This window comes from Amphiprion ocellaris, chromosome 5, assembly GCF_022539595.1.
Source record: "Amphiprion ocellaris isolate individual 3 ecotype Okinawa chromosome 5, ASM2253959v1, whole genome shotgun sequence".
NCBI lineage: Eukaryota > Metazoa > Chordata > Actinopteri > Pomacentridae > Amphiprion > Amphiprion ocellaris.
The window spans coordinates 38,484,762-38,501,066 of record NC_072770.1 but is presented as its reverse complement, the minus strand read 5'-3'; the positions used below and the strand labels follow the sequence as shown (position 1 = coordinate 38,501,066).

General features: G+C 35.9%; 1 protein-coding gene across 5 annotated transcripts in view; it reads right to left on the bottom strand.

Moving 5' to 3' along the window:
* Positions 1–12,221, bottom strand: part of LOC111567141 (poly(rC)-binding protein 4-like) — a 145,777-nt gene extending 133,556 nt beyond the window's left edge. For 4 of the 5 annotated variants that reach the window (XM_055010601.1, XM_035947168.2, XM_055010605.1 and 1 more), the window contains exons 1-2: positions 12,137–12,221; positions 6,409–6,786 (exon numbers count right to left, since the gene is read on the bottom strand). The gene's annotated coding sequence lies outside the window, so the exon portion shown is untranslated. The remainder of the gene's footprint in view (positions 1–6,408; positions 6,787–12,136) is intronic. The other variant, XM_055010602.1, reaches the window with a different exon arrangement.
* Between the last annotated feature and the right edge of the window lie 4,084 nt (positions 12,222–16,305).

Genomic DNA, 16,305 nt, shown 5'->3' with positions numbered 1-16,305 from the left:
CGGAACTAAGAACTGGACAGTAAAATAAAATGCATGGGTTCTTGTTTGTTCAAAGGGCTACAATCTACGTTTGATTAAAAAGATCCTGAACCTTCTAGGCGTATGAAACCAAACTTGGATGAAAGCATGGTGGTGGCAGCATCATGATGTGAAGCACGGTGGTGGAAGCATCATGATGTGAAGCACGGTGGTGGCAGCATCATGATGTGAAGCATGGTGGTGGCAGCATCATGATGTGAAGCACGGTGGTGGCAGCATCATTACATAAAGCATGGTGGTGGCAGCATCATGATGTGAAGCACGGTGGTGGAAGCATCATGATGTGAAGCACGGTGGTGGCAGCATCATTACATAAAGCATGGTGGTGGCAGCATCATGTGTGAAGCACGGTGGTGGCAGCATCATGATGTGAAGCATGGTGGTGGCAGCATCATGATGTGAAGCACGGTGGTGGCAGCATCATTACATAAAGCATGGTGGTGGCAGCATCATGATGTGAAGCACGGTGGTGGCAGCATCATTACATAAAGCATGGTGGTGGCAGCATCATGATGTGAAGCACGGTGGTGGAAGCATCATGATGTGAAGCACGGTGGTGGCAGCATCATTACATAAAGCATGGTGGTGGCAGCATCATGTGTGAAGCACGGTGGTGGCAGCATCATGATGTGAAGCATGGTGGTGGCAGCATCATGATGTGAAGCACGGTGGTGGCAGCATCATTACATAAAGCATGGTGGTGGCAGCATCATGATGTGAAGCACGGTGGTGGCAGCATCATTACATAAAGCATGGTGGTGGCAGCATCATGATGTGAAGCATGGTGGTGGCAGCATCATGATGTGAAGCATGGTGGTGGCAGCATCATGATGTGAAGCATGGTGGTGGCAGCATCATGATGTGAAGCATGGTGGTGGCAGCATCATGATGTGAAGCATGGTGGTGGCAGCATCATTACATAAAGCATGGTGGTGGCAGCATCATGATGTGAAGCATGGTGGTGGCAGCATCATGATGTGAAGCATGGTGGTGGCAGCATCATGATTGATGTGAGGCATGCTGATAAAATGAATACAGTAGAATATGTAGAAATCCTAAAGGACAATCCTTTTGTAAATTCTTGCCAAAAACACTAAAGTGAAATGATCCAGTGTTGAACGGCAGTAAAAACTATTTTTATAGGCTCTAAACCTGCATTTTGAGACTTTTCTTTCTTTCTTTTCCCCCCTCAGGAGTTTAGAGATTCAATCAGTGACCAACAACTTTCATCTGGATCTTCTTCATGGAAATCAGTGGGGCTTCCTGACTTTTTTACACTCATGCGGAAGATCCGATTCGCCCTCCACGTGAAAAGGCGAAAACAGTCCGGGTCGCGTCTTTAACTTGGGGCCGCCGCGATCGATATCTGCTGGCTTTGATGAACCGCTATCTGGTTCCACGTTATCCTGACACTTTACACCAGCTCGGAGCCTCATCTTTGATCTGAACGGCATAAATTAGCATTAATCCCTAAAGAAAATATCCACAAGTGTGAGAGAATGAAACCGTGTGAACGATCTGTTTGGTTGTTGCTAACAAGCGGCGCCTGCTGCCTCTTTGACTCCTTATCGTTCCTCGATGCTAACAGCAGCAGGCCGTCGGCGGTGGACTTTCTTCCCGCCTATAAATAGACCATTACTTTGAAATGCAAGCATGCCTCCTGCATCGCCGCCCCTCTCACTGCATAAACACAGATTAGACTCTCCTTTTTAAAGCTCCGGCAGGACGGAGGGTTCGTTTGATGTGGTCGGTTGATATTCAGCTCGTGATGCTCGGCGTTCAGAGGGAATCTGTGTTTTTAGCTTCGACGTACTGTAAAGATCAGTAGAGAAAACAGCAGATCGACTACCATCCTGCTGCAAAAACCTGAATGATGGGAATCTGATATGAATTCAAAATGAACATATGAAGACGCACAATCACCACAAAAACACATCACCTTGAGAAGACAGAAAAACAACACAAAAAGACAAATTGATCACGAAAAGGTGCAACATTGCCTCAAAAAGGTGCAAAATTTACCCCAAAAACACACAAAATCACCACAAAAAGATTCAAAATTGAGACAACATAGACCGATATAAATTAAAAGATCCTGATTTGTTTTGTTTTGTCCAACATCAAGTCACATTCGGATGCTCAGCTTTGTTTACAGTGCAGTTTTTTGTACGATTTCAACATTTGAATTTGTAATATTTCAACAATTAAAGCTGCAACAATCAACCTGAATACTGAGAAGCTGACACGAATTCAAAATGAACACATCAAGATGCAGGACCACCACAACAAAGAGACAAACCGATGACAAAAAGGTGCAAAATTGCCTCAAAAAGACGCAAAATCACCACAAAATGAGGCATAATTACCATCAAGGTCCATAAATCAACACAGAAACATGCAAAAATGTAATGAAAAGACACAAAAATGCACAAAATCACCACAAAAAGATGCAAAATTAAGACGATATAGACCGAAATGAATTAAAAGATCCTATTTTGTTTTGTTTTGTCAAACATCAAGTCACATTAGAACACTCTGCTTTGTTTACAGCGCAGTTATTTCTGTTTTGTTATTTTACAGTTTTATTCCTTTAATCGCTCCTAAAAATGCAGAATATCAGCCGCAATAACCTCAAAATTTCAACAATTAAAGCTACAACAATCAATGACAAACTATTATGGGTCAGTTCTGATAATTAATTCCTCATTTTGGTATTTTTTCATCAAGAAAATGTCCATTTTCTGATTGCAACTTCTACAATGTGAATATTTGTTTTTTTCTGCATCATAAATTGAACACCTTTTGTGTTTTTGCTCTTATTTGCACAAAATATTTCAACCTACAGTTACTTCTCTGTTTTGTAAATCTTTTACTGTTCCCTCTTAACATCTACTTAGATCTGAAAATGCAGAATATCATCCACAATAACCTCAACATTTCAACAATTAAAGCTGCAACAATCAACCTGAATAATGAGAATCCGATACGAATTCAAAAGGAACATATAAAGATGCAGAATCACCACAACACACAACAAAAAGACGCAACATCACCTTAAGACACAAAACAACACTTTTCCATTACGAAAAGGTGCAAAATTGCCTCAAAAAGGTGCAAAATCACCACAAAATGAGGCATAATTACCACCAAGGTCCATAAATCAACACAGCAAGATTCAAAAACGCAATGAAAAGACACAAAATCACCACAAAAAGATACAAAATTAAGACAATATAGGCTGATATGAATTAAAACATCCTGTTTTGTAAATTTATATCCTAAAAATGCAGAATATTGTCTACAATAACCTTAATATTTCAACAAATAAAGCTGCAACAGTCATCGAGAAACTAATGTGCTCCAGTTTTGACAACTGATTCATAATTTCTGTATTTTTTTTTTTTTTTTAAAGAAAAAGTCGAATTATCATGCCAATTTGAATATTTGCTCATTTTATTTGTTTTCTGCATCATAAACTGAATATCTTTTGGTTTTAGACTCTTAACTGCAAAAAATTATGCAGAACATCAGCCACAATAACCTCAGTATTTCAACAATTAAAGCTGCAACAATCAACAAGAAACTAATGTGCGCCAGTTTTGATAATTCAAAATTTCTGTATTTTTTCTGGACATTTCCCTATTATTTATTTATTTGAATATAGGATTTCTTTTTTTAAAAATAATTAAAAACTCAGCTAATCGTGTGTGACATGACGTTCTCTTTGGAAAATTTGCCAGATCAGAGCTTAAATTTGTGACATTTCATCAAAATCACTTTATTCTATGTGTCTCATTTGAAAATTGTCCAAGAAACAAAAAGTTTGCATTGAAAATTCAGAGAGTTTTCAGGTTGACCTGCAGGCAGTGTTTCCACAGAGACCGAGAGGAAAATCAAAGCTACTGGATGAATAAATAAATGCAGCATGGCTCAGAAACAGTGAACAGAGGAGCAGGTTGTTGGAGATACATTCAGAATGGAGAAACATCTTTCTATAGATGATGAGCAGCATGGAGAGAATAATTCATATTCAAAGGGACTCAAAATTTGACCAAAAAGGAGCTAAATTTGTCCAAAATCATGTCAGAAATTGGCCAAAATTACAAATTTTTGTGCTAAATCATTTAAACGTGTCCATAATGACTAAAAAGTTGGTCTAAAATTATGTTAACTGGTGCAAATTGCTTGATGCCTCAACCCTGTTCCAAAATGGCTTAAAATATCTAGCAAATGATTTAAAAATGTTTTTAAAAAAAAAACTATTTAAAATGTGTCCAAAATGACATAGCCTTGTACAAAACGTGAAATTGTTCAGAAATGGCCTGAATTACACAAATTTTCACAAATTAACTCAGAAATGGTCTAAAGATAGAAACTGTCACAAAGAGACATGAAACGGCAAAAATCACTTAGAAAACAACCAAAATGTGACACAAAACCACAAAATCGAGGCACCAAATGACCTGAGTGACAAAACAACCTCCAAAAATTGGTAAAATCAATTCATTTTCACAATTTTCTCACATTCTATTGACTGAATGAGTAAATCTGAATAATTTTGATAATTATATCACTATCAAGGGGATTTTTTTAATGCAAATGTCATCAAAACTGACTCGTTTTAGCTTCTTAAAGGAGATTTTTTGTGGCAATCTGGATGGTTGTCTGTATTAGAGTTCCCTAAAATGTCATTTTTCATCATTTTCTATCATTTTATCGACTAAATGAATAAAATAATCAAGAAAATGCTCATTAATTGCTGCATGAATACTAAGATTTTATCATTTTAAAGCCTCCTCCTCTGTTTACTAAACACAAAGATGACTAAATCTGGATCATTTTCATTATGAATTCATCATTTGTGTTTTTTTTTCATGCAAATATCACCAAATTGGCTCGTTTTGGCTTCTTAAAGAGGATTTTCTTTTTTTTCCTGCAATCTGATCTAACATCACAGGATCAATAAAGTCCTGCTGATATTGATATTAACAGCATTATTTTAGTCATTTTTTTTATGCAGAAGTCATCAAAATTTACTAGTTTCAGCTTCTCAAAGGAGACTTTTTGGTTGAAATCTAAAATTCTGTGCGCAATAAAGTGCAATTTTTCATCATTTTCTGACATTTCATTGACCAAACGAGTAAAATAATCAGTAAAATTCTCACTAGTTGCTGCCTAAATGTGAATATTTTATCATTTTAAAGCCTCCTGATTCTAAAAATCTCCAAAATGACTGTTTAGGAAACATCAGGATCAATAAATCTGGATCATTTTGATAATTATTTCACCATCAAGATCATTTTTAATGCAAATATCATCAAATTTTACTGGTTTCAGCTTCTTAACTGAGACTTTTTAGTTGTGATCTGCTCTACCATCACAGAACCAGTAAAGTCTTGTTGATTTTGATGTTTAATTCACCATCAAAGCAGTTTTTATGCAAAAAACATAAAAATGTACTAGTTTCAGCTTCTCAGAGGACACATTTTTTTGCATTGTGGACTGTAACCTGGAGTAGAGTTACTTAAAATGTCATTTTTCATAATTTTCTAACATTTTATCGACTAAATGAGTCAAATAATCAGTAAATCTTTCTTTGTTGCAGCCTCAGCATTCATATCAGATCATTTTAAAACCTCCTGACTCTAAAAATCCTCCACAATCCTCCACCAGTTTTGACCAAACTGCTTTTAAACACTAAAATCCTGCTGCAGATTCTCTCATCTTCTCTATTTCAGTCTAAATTTGCACATTTAGCTGCTGAGGATCGTTTCTTTTCTCCACATCTGGATGATCGGGAGCCTCCGGAGACAACACGAGGAGATCAGACCTCACCAATTACCGAGCGCACACTCCCGGAATGACATCGCCGTGCACACGCGCGCGCGCGCGCGCGCGCACACACACACACACACACACACACACATTACCCAGGACTCTAGTTTGTATCCTAATGTTTCTCCACAAAAAGACGCTCTTTTCGTTTTTATGCGTAATTTTCGCCACTAAACGCGGCCCGTTCGCGCACAGATTCCATCAGCTGTGTCGTCTCTCCCGCAGCCGCGCACATCGCTGCGTGCACGAACCGGGCACGGCGGGATGGCAGCTCGAACGTGCACCGAAGTGGCCGCACGTCGTCTCCAAACCACCGCGGAGGCGCACGACGCGTCCCGGAGCCGGAGAGCCGCGGAGAGCTGCCCCGAACTTCAACTCCTTCAGCCCCCCGCGGAGCCGCTCCGTCCCCCGGCAGACCTCACAGAAGCTCCGCGGAGCTGCTGCACATGGCTGCAGGAACATCTCCAAGAAAACAAGCCGAGCAGAGCACGGAGAAGAGGAAGAAAAGGAGGGAGGAAGGAAGGTTGGTCTTACCGAGCAGAGGAGGAAGAAACAGCAGCGATTTATTAATTCTTAGCTGGAGCCCGCATCGTGGAGGAGCAGGAGGCTGAGGAGCAGCGGCCGCCGGGAGGAAATAATCCGACTGTCACTGACAATAAACCGGGGGAGGAGGGGGAAACACCCGGCCAATTAGAGCCGCCGGTGGCTGGAGAGACGGAAGGATTCAGTCTGGAGCGAAAGAGGAAAAGCAGAATAAATCCAGATCCTGTAGGCTACCTCTGGTTCTCTGTGGTTCCCTCTGGTTCTCTGTTGGTTCCCGGAGACTCAGTCGGAGCTGGAGTGGATGAAATGCGGAGCTGAGTGGATCCTGATTCCTCCAGAGATGAACCTCCTGCTGCCATCTACAGCAGACTGGAGGAACAAACCAGAGAGAGGAATAAAACCCACAGTCAGGATGGTTCCACTGTTAAATCAGCATTAAAGGACATTTAAATGCTAAATATGGCTCATTTTAGATCCTTAAATATAACTTTTTCTTTTATTAAATATGGACTAGACCTGCTTAAAAAGCGACATTTTTCATCATTTCCTAACATTTTTTAGAGCAAATAAGAGAAATAATCCTCAAAATCCTCCTTAGTTGCAGCCTGGATGTTAATATTTTAGAGTTTTAAGGCTTCAGCTGCTAAAAATTCTCCAAACTGACTGTTTAAGTAACATCAAGATGCAGAAATCTTGTTGATTTTAAAATGTAATGAAACATTAAAATCATTTTTCATGCAAAAATCACCTAAATTCACTAGTTTCAGCTTCTTAAAGGAGACTTTTAGCTGCAATCTGATCTAACAATGACAGATGTTGATTTAAGTTAACAAATCTCATTAATTTCAATGGAAAATTCCCCACTAAAGTAATTTTTTGTGCAAAAATCTCAAAAAATACCTCATTTCAGTTCCTCAAATAGTCATTTTGGGGACTTTTCGAGTCACTGGACAATGTTTGAGTCATTTTGACCCCTTTTGAACTATTTTAAGTCATTCTGTTCATATTTGAGTGATTGTGGTCAGTTTAGGGTAATTTTCTCAGTTTTTATTGAATCATTTTGGAGACTGAGTTATTTTGACTCAGTTTGGACTATTTTTTTTAGTCATTCTTTCACTTAAACTTCTACAATCTGCAGATTCTTAATATAAATCTGGTTTTATGAGTGTTTAGCGAACAGAACGATGAAGTTTTATCATGTCAGTGTATGAGGAGAGATTTAATTTGTAGATTTAGATGTTAGAGAAGATGGAGAAACTCTCTACTGACCAGATTTATAGGAATCTTTAATGTATAAACTATTAAAACCTTCTTCTGTGATGTTTCAGGATTAATATTTCTGACTTTACTATCAGTAAATCAGTGTTTCTGTTACTTATCAAGGTTAAATCAGGAGATGAGGAAGATCTAAAAAGAACCAACAGCAGGAACGTTCCAGAAATAACCCGACTAATAACAACGTCCAGACAGAGTCTGGGTTTAATCACACTTAGATTATCAGAATATTACACTAATGATGCTTTAAAATGAGAAGTTTTATCTGTTTTATTGAATTTAAAAGTCTGTTTGCTTCCTTTTGAGACTCACAGGAAGCAACATTCTTCATCCTGCTGCTAAGAATAGCAAATAAAGTGAAGAAAAGCAGCCTTTAGTGATCAGTTATAGTTGTTCTTTAGCATAAATATAAAATATGTGATACTGATTAAGGATTTTCAGCCTTAGAAACTTAAATTAAAGCTTTTAAACCAAACATTACAATGCAAAAAGGTTTTTTTTTAAAAATCTGTGATTCATTAGAAATGAATAAAGTTCTGTTCATTTAAGTTCTATAGTTTGAGGAATGCAGAAAAAATCTAATATTTTATACTGTAAATTTATAATAATGTTAAAAAGTTATTTTTATTATTAAATTAATGTAATAAAAAATAAAAATCTAAACGAATCAAACTCAGAATTTAAAATCTTCAGTTCAGTTGATTAAAAATGTAAAGATTTGGTCACTGAAAAAATTACAATAAAAAATAGCAGTAATAATAATATAACAAAAAATAAATAATTATAATAATAACGATAATAATAATGAAAATAATAATAATATAACAAAAATAAAATAAATAATGATAACAATAATAATAAAACAAAGTAAATAATAATAGCAGTAATAATTATTAATATAATAATAATAAACTTTAAGTGTCTGATGTTTTTCAAAAATCTAAGTTAAACACTGTTTTTAGATACGTAACTCATTAAACTGATTTATCTAGAAAAAGTCTATTTTCCTACATTTCCCATCATGCACGGCATTAAATGTAGTTTCCCCGTAATTCTACTTTTTCCTGGTATAAATAAACAAAAAAACCCGACATTTTTGTGTTTCCTTTATTCTTCTCCTTCACGAAATGAAAGAGGAAAATATTTTACTTTTTACTCCACATTTAAAGCCAAAATCAACATTTTACTGATGATTCTTCCTCTAAAATGTTGATTTTCCTCATATTTTTTAGTAGATAAATGGAAGAAATTATGTTTTTAGGGACATGCTGCCCTCTGCTGGCTAAAACGAATAGATTTAAAACTCAACCATCAAAACTGGATTTAGACTCATTCAAAATCAGTGGAAAAATGAAAACATAATGTATTAATCTTTTTCAGTCATGACAACTTCTAACAAAACTATGTTCAACCAACAAACAACAGGAAGTTATTTTCTAATTATTTAGTAGCTGGCAGCATAAACACATGTTTTTAAGGTGATTATTCGATAAAAAATAAGTTTTTCCATGTTGTTTAAAAGCAACGATGCAGTTAATTACCTGAATTATGAACACAGGTTTTTATATTAACAAACACTTTACAATCAAGTTGCTCTAATTAGATTTCCTTCAGTTGTTTTCTGTATTTTTGTGTGTTCTTTTGTTCGTGTTGTAGTTATTAGGAATTAATGAATCCAACAGCGAAGCTCGGTCTGATTAAGTTTATATTTTGAGCTTCAGTTGTGGATTTGAAGATTTAAATCGATGTTTAGTCAACAAAAATAACAAGAAAACAGCTCGACTGAATGTTTGACGGTTAACTGAATCCGACAAAATGAGAAGTTTGTCTGCTTTAAGAAATTCCCAGCATGTTCCTTCTGTGGATCTCCAACAGCCAATCACAGCGCTTGATGCTGAAGCCCACCAGGACCCAGACAGTCCTCCTAGAGGCTTTTTCACTTATTAAGCTCAATTTGTACATTGATTTGCACATCATGTTGCAAATTATGTTACTCTGCACATTAAAACTTGTCCAACTTGACTCAAATGTTCCCTAAAATGACTCCAAGGTTGCCCAAAATCACTCAAACTTTGTCCAGAATGACTCAAATGATGTTGAAAATGATTAAAAGTTGTCCAAAATGATCCAAACTTTGTCCAAAAAGACTCCAAAATGACTCAAGCATTGTTCCTAATGAATAAATGGTGTCAAAAATTATTAAAAGCTGTTCAAAATTACTCAAATTTTGTCCAAAATGACTACAAAATGATTCTAAAATGATTTAAACGTTGTCCATAATGACTAAAATGGTGTCAAAAACAATTATAACTTGTCTAAAATGACTCAAAATGTGTCCAAAATTACTCAAACTTTGATCAAAATGACTCGACACTTGTCCAACATGACTCAAGCGTTGTCCAGAATGACTCAAACATTGTCCAAAATGTTTTAAACTTCTTCCAAAAGGACTCAAATATTGTCCATAATGACTAAAATGGTGTCCAAAATGACCCAAACTTTCTCCAAACCGACTTGAAACTTGTTCAACATGAATCAAACATTGCCCAAAATGGCTTAAACTTTGTCCAAAATGACTCCAGAACGACTCAATCATTGTATATAATGACTAAATCGGTGTCAAAAAGGATTAAAAGTTGTCCAAAATAACTCAAACTTTTCCAAATTGGCCCAAACATTGTTCATAATGACTAAAATGATGTCGAAAATGATTAAAAATTGTCTAAAATGGCTAAAATTTTATCCAAAAGGACTCAATTTACCCAAAATGAATTAAAACTTTGCCTAAAATGACGCAAACTCTAAAATGACTCGAAGTTTGTACAAAACCACTCAAATTTTGTCCATAGTGACTCAAATGATGTCAAAAACGATCAAACATTGTCTAAAATGACTCGGACTTCATCCAAAATTACTTAAACTTGTCCAACAGGACTTAAACTTCTCTAAAATAACTCAAATGTTGCCCAAAATGACTCGAATATTGTCTTAAATTACTCAAAGTTGGTCCAAAATGACCTGAAACTTGTCCAACATGAATCAAATGTTGGCCAAAACGACTTCAACTCCTCTAAAATTATTCAAATTTTGCCCAAAACGACTCAAACTTTCCCCAAAATGACCCTAACGTTGATCAGAATGACTTGATACTTGTCAGAAATGACTTGAATTTCTTTACAATGACTCAAACTTTAAACAGAATGACTCAAAATTTGCCATAATTTAATCAAGCATTGTCCAAAATGAACTTTGTCCAAATTTACTTACATGTTGCCAAAAAGGACTCAAACTTTGGACGAAGTTTGTGTCATTCCAGTTCAAAAGGCTTCAGTGTTTTCCCAAATGATTCAAACTTTGTTCAAAATGATCCAGACTTTGTTCAAAATTATCAAAAGTTGTCAAAAATGACCCAAACTGTGTCCATCATGACAATTTGAGTGTAAATCTTCCTCCTGATGATTTTCCACGTCGTTCTGTTTCCATAAGAACTGAAGTCTGTCCAGGAGCAGAGTTTGAATCGTCACATTTAGACTATAAAGGAGAATTTAACCTCAGACGGGTCTGAAAAATGTCAGAATAACAATAAAAACCCAACATAGTGAGACACAGTGAGTTCATTATGGGATTTAAACCCCTCTGAGCTGCCAGCAGAGGGCGCTGTACAACCACTAATACTGTCCTCAGTGCTTTTTGTTCCAGGAAAGAGAGAATCCAAGTTTGAACACATCCAATAAAAATAAAGAGGACTCATATTTACTTAAAAAAGACACAAAAATACAAAACAAAAACGTCTCAGTTGGAGTGTTTTGTTCGACTTTATCAATCTATATATAGATATCTCATAATAATAAAGTAAATAATTACAATATAATCCAAATAAATTAATAAAAATCAAGTTATCTTTAAAAGGCATAACTTTAAAAAAACAAACAATTGTAAAGATTTTCGATTTTCCTACAAAATAGACCCAAATCTGAGGTTAAACTCATGATGGTTCATCAAAATCACAAATAAATTCTCCAAAAATAAACCGTTTGCGGTAAAAAACACAAAATTCTGCATTTGTTAGGGCCTGAAGAAGAAGATGAAGAGTACATTCACGATGCTTCCTTGGCAGCTCCAGTCCGAATTCATTACAAGGAATAAACATATATACAAACAACACTCTCCTGAAATGAATATTCAAATAACAAGTTCATAAACAATGCATAAATCCTAAAACACATAAAACACAGTCCCAAACAGCAACGTACCACTGTCGTCCATGTGACGCGCACGTGCTGCTCGCGGCTACGCAGCGTTTTTAGCTAGCTAGACAGACAGCTCATTCAAACATTTCCTCTCTATAACCCGCAAATAACGCTCCAAAACACACTCAATTAACATAGTACATTAACACAATTCATATAAACACCATGACAACTATATGTCGTACGAGTCATACCTGAAGAAGAGGATGAAGAAGAGCACGCTCACGGTGCGCAACTCTTCCTCGGCAGTTCCAGTCCGAATGAAGCATAGCGGTGGAGAGCTCCCCCTTCCGGCTTCCGCAGGCATGAGCAATCAATCATGATCATAAGCCCGAACAAGTGGATCACAGATCCCGAAAACTTCTCAACCCACAGATCTTTAACAGTTCTTAAAGCTTTTACCATTTTCAACAACAACATATTTAACAGTTTTAACAACATATTTAACAGTTTCTGGAGTCTTTTTTAATTATTCAATGTCAAAAAGTACACAGCATTTAGTTTAAGGTGTTTCAAGCCAAAAAGGTTGGAAAACATCGTTGTAGAGCCCCGAATAGTATCAAGAACCAAATACTGGCAAGAACCATACGGGGCGGCTGTGGCTCAGGTGGTAGAGCGGGTCGTCCAATGATCGAAGGGTTCGATTCCCTCTCTGTCCTAGTCATGTGCTGTTGTGTCCTTGGGCAAGACACTTTACCCACCTGGCCTCCAGTGCAGCTACTCACACTGGTGTATGAATGCATGTGAATGTTGGTGGTGGTCGGAGGAGCCGTAGTCGTGGATCGTCAGCCACACTTCCGTCAGTCTGCCCCACGGCAGCTGTGGCTACAAATGTAGTTTACCACCACCAGAGTGAGAATGTTTGAGTGAATGAATAATGGATTCATTGTGAAGCGCTTTGAGTGCCTTGAAAAGCGCTATATAAATCTAATCCATTATTATTATTATTATCATACTGTCACACACATTCAAGTTGTTATAGGTGTCTTTGTGTTTATTCATGACTATCACACATTTTTGGGGTCAACTATGAAGCCACGATTGATTTGACTGCAACCAACAATGATGTGGCAAATATTCAGGGACTTTGTTGGCTGAACTGCAGGCAGTGTAAACACCAAGACGCAAGACAGACAAAGATAAGATAAGATAAGATAAAGATAAAGTTCTTTATTTCTCCCCACTCCAGGGGAAATTTACATTGTTACAGCAGTTTTATTTACAATATATACAAAGAAATGATAATTAGAAACAGCTAGTCTGTATTATGTAGAGAATCTGTTTTTTTCAGTATTGGTAAAACCTGCAGACACTTGGAAATATGTTCCATATGCTTACTCCATTTTATTTTCCTTTTTTTGTACAATAAATAATCAAATAAATTAATTTTTTTCCCTTTATCTTTTAAATGATTTATGACATTTTCTAAAAATAAATCTCCAAAAATAAACCGTTTGTGGAAACCAGATTCTGCAAAAAGCACAAAATTCTGCATTTTTTTTGGCTCAATCACAAAGCCATGATTGATTCAGTTGCAACTAACAATGATGTGGCAAAAAATTCTGCAACTTTTTGGCTGAACTGCAGGCAGTGTAAACACCAAAACTGATAGAAGACAAAGAAATTAAAAAGTAAATAGATATATATCTGTATTATGTAGAGAATCCATTTTTTTCAGTGCTGGTACCACTAGCAGACACTTGGAAATATGTTACACATGCTTATTCCATTTTATTTAAAGATTTTTGTACAATAAATAATCAAAGAAAGAAACTTTTTCTTTTCTTTTATGTTTTCAATGATTACTACAAAAAGGAGATGCAAAATCACAAAAACGAGACATGAAATCACAAAGATAAGACATAAAATTTCAAAAACAAGACAAAATCTCTAAAACGAGACGTAAAATCACAAAAACGAGACAAAAAATTGCAAAAATGAGACATAAAATGGAGAAAAGGAGACAAAAAATTGCAAAAATTAGACAGTTAAAAAAACAAGATAAAATTGCAAAAACGAGACAGAAAATTACAAAAATGAGACGTAAAATTGCAAAAATGAGACATAAAATCGTAAAAATGACACTAAGTCGTAAAAATGAGACACAAAATCACAAAAATAAGATAAAATCACAAAAACGAGACAGAAAATCACAAAAATTAGACAAAAAATCTCAAAAATGAGACACAAAATCACAAAAAACAAGACAATGTGTCTAAATCGTCCAGAAACCTCTCGAAGCTCAGAATGTTAATCCGATTTTCTGTCTTTCCTTCAATTACAGATGTTGTTTTTTATTTTTCTACATAAATCCTTATTAGTTTCTTTCTACAAACAACAGCGATCATGAACCATCAGTTAGTGTTTTCCTCTGATATTAAAAACATCTGAACTGAACAATATTGGTTTTTAAAAACTTACATTTTCAGAATTTATGTTTGTGATCATGTTTGTGTCATTTCATGTTTTTCCACCTCTGGCTGCTGTTTATTTATCTCCTTATCTGACAGCCTCATTAGATTTACAGCAACATTAACCAGCTGTTCTTTAAATAAACCTACACTTGTCGCGTTTCCTGAAAAATACGAATCAAATGATGCTTCTATCAGCTGGATTTATTCAAAGTCAAACATTTAGATGATTTTTAAGTGAGAATAAGTCAAATCCTCCCCTACAGCAGTTTTATTAGCTCTAAAAACAAAGAAATACATCAGGAATTGTTCAGTCCTCCTCCTCTGGCAGCTTTTTATAAACCTCTGCAGCAGATTTAAGAGTTTTAAGGCCATTTTCCTCACAGCTTTTCTTTAATTTAATCAGGTTTCAGATCCTACAGAATCCTGCAGAGTTCAAGTCAGTGAAATCCAACAGCTCCGGCTCTGATGGATGATGTTTTGGATCTCTGTCCTGTTGTCAACCTTATTTCACTTCCTGTTTCACTTTACGTCCACAATTTGAGGATATTTAGTGTGTCTCTGTATTCATATGATGTATTATATGTATGTATGTGAAAACGAGACAAAATCGCAAAAACGTGACACAAAATGGCAAAAATGAGACACAAAATGACAAAAAACGAAACACAAATCTGCAAAAACGAGACACAAATCACAAAAGTGAGACACAAAATCATCAAAACTAGACACGATCATCAAAACGAGACACAAAACGGCAAAAATGAGACACAAAATCATTAAAACAAGGCACTAAATCTCAAAACCGAGACAAAATCACAAAATGGAGACACAAAACTTCAAAAATGAGACACAAAATCATTAAAACGAGGCACTAAATGTCAAAACCGAAACAAAATCACAAAAAGGAGACACAAAACTTCAAAAATGAGACACAAAATCGCAAAAATGTAACATAAAATCACAAAAACGAGACACAAAATCACAAAAACAAGACACAAAACCTCAAAACCGAGACAAAATCACAAAAACGAGACACAAAACTTCAAAAATGAGAGACAAAAGCACAAAAGCAAGACAAAAAGGACAAAAAAGACACAAAATTGCGAAAACAAGCCACAAAATCACAAAAATGAGACACAAAATCACAAAAAAGAGACACAAAACTGCAAAAACGAGACACAAAATCACAAAAAGGAGACACAAAACTGCAATAGCGGGACACAAAATGGCAAAAGCAAGACAAAAGAGCACAAAAATGAGACACAAAACTGCAAAAAATGAGACACAAAACCACCAAAACGATTTCACAAAAACAAGACAAAAATGAGACACAAAATACAGCTGGGCTCTACAGTATTAAACAGTAAGAGGCTCCACCTGGTGGAACAACCAGGTACTACAGCTGATTGACACTTGATATTACACAGAAACTGTATTAGATTGAATCCAGTGGGGTGAAAGAAATCCGTTTGCAGACGTAGCAGAAGATTTGAAGCGTTTATCAGCTCTCAGACGATCATTCTTCACCTGCCTCCCTTGTCCTAATGAGCCAATTAAAGCTTAATGAGTTCATTAAGGTCTGAGGCTTTACCAAAGGAAGGTTCACACATTTACTTCTTCACACTCCATGAACCTTCTACACACACCTCTGGTCATTTCTGTTGACTCTGGAGGTCCAGAAAGATCCAAAAACAAACCAGAAAAAATGCAAAAACCAGACAAAAAATCAAAAAAATGAGACACAAAACCCCAAAAACGAGACACAAAACCCCAAAAATGAGACACAGAACAACAAAAACGAGACTTAAAATGACAAAAACGAGACACAAAACAACAGAAACGAGACATAAAATGACAAAAAGGAGACACAAAATCACAAAACCAAGACAAAACCACAAAAACAAGACACAAAATCACAAAAACAAGACACAAAATCACAAAAACGGGAC